The sequence below is a fragment of the Gossypium raimondii genome, chromosome 11 (genome assembly GCF_025698545.1).
Source record: "Gossypium raimondii isolate GPD5lz chromosome 11, ASM2569854v1, whole genome shotgun sequence".
Lineage (NCBI taxonomy): Eukaryota > Viridiplantae > Streptophyta > Magnoliopsida > Malvales > Malvaceae > Gossypium > Gossypium raimondii.
The window spans coordinates 48600857-48602304 of NC_068575.1; the positions used below are offsets into that span (position 1 = coordinate 48600857).

The window sequence follows — 1448 nt, forward strand, 5'->3', positions numbered from 1 at the left end:
TGTGGTTACCTCCTCTGGTTCTAGCTCATCTTCTGCTTCTAGGAATACTTCTTGAAGATCATCATTCTTCTCCGCAATTATCTTCGGAGTAGTGGTATCTAGGCTACTCAGTACTTTGCCGATCGGAGCTCAATTGCTTTCACATGCTCATTACCTTTTCTCTGTGGATTATCTTCTGTGTTGCTGGGAATACCTGTGCAAATTTTTATTTTGATGTCACACATCATGCTCATCAATTAGCTCATTTGATCCTCGAGTTTAGTCAATGTTCTTGTTGAATTGGTGCACTCAGACTACATCTGTTTGACATCAGTTCTCATTGACTGCATTTCTCCCTCAATTCTATCCAGTCATTAACCACATATAGTATGGTCACTTGGTTTGGTCCTATCCTGAGGCTTCTGCAAATAAGGAGGTTGGTAATTAGTATCTTTAACTTGATTTGAATTGTTACCTCCTCCTTGGTTTCCTCCCCATCTCAAGTTTGGGTGATCCTTCCAACTAGGATTGTATGTATTCAAATAAGGGTTTCCACCCCTATTCCCAAAATAGTTTATATCATCGATAGGATTATTAATATAATGTAAAAGTGGCTTATCTCCTCCATGCATAGAGGGTGTAAAAGCAGATTCAATACAGTTAAGTCTATCCACTATTTGCTGATACTTATCATCCTCCTAGATAACTTTGACCATAGTAGGTTTTTGGCCACATATGAAGCATTTAATTGGCCAATGACAGGAGTTTAATGCAATGTTCTCACTGATCTCGTATGCTTCTTCTTACGTTCTGTTCATAAGGGCTCTTCCTGCTACTCATTTTAATCCAAATTATGTATTTGTATCCAACCCATTATAAAAAAAACCTACAGTTGCATCCACTCAAAAAATTCGTGGTACGAGCATTTTTGAATCAAAATTTTGAAACGTTCCCATGCCTCATAAAAACTTTCTCCCTCTATCTTTCTAGAAAGATCTCTCCTTTAGTTGGACTACTTTGCTAATCGGGAAAAACTTCTATAAGAACTTTCAAGCGAGTTCATCCCAAGCCGTGCTAGACCTAGGTGTCTGCGAGTTTAACCAAGAAAAAATATTATCAATCAAAGAGAAGGGGAAAAACCGAAGACGAATAGTGTCATTAGTGACCCTGTTATATTTAAAAGTATCACAAAGTTGAAGAAACTATTTTAAGTGTAGATTAAGGTCTTCTGTCATAGTGCCCCTAAACTGTAGATTGTAACGCCCCGAAATTAGGGTTAGAATTAATCAAGTTAGTTGGTTGGTTCAGTGGTTCGGTGGGACTGTTAAGCTGGTTTTCGCATTTTAGGACCAGAATGAGTTTACTGGTTCAATGGCTAGCTCTTTGGGGTAGCTTAGCTTTGGTCTTGGGTTCAAGTCCTCGTGTTTGCAATGTGGGAAATATTTTTGTTTTTTGTTTCAATTCTGAAA

The 1448-nt window shown here is 38.1% G+C and overlaps 1 pseudogene; it reads left to right on the forward strand.

Annotated features, from left to right (window-relative positions):
- Positions 1-887: 887 nt before the first annotated feature.
- Positions 888-988, forward strand: LOC128035148 (small nucleolar RNA R71; annotated as a pseudogene).
- Positions 989-1448: the final 460 nt, after the last annotated feature.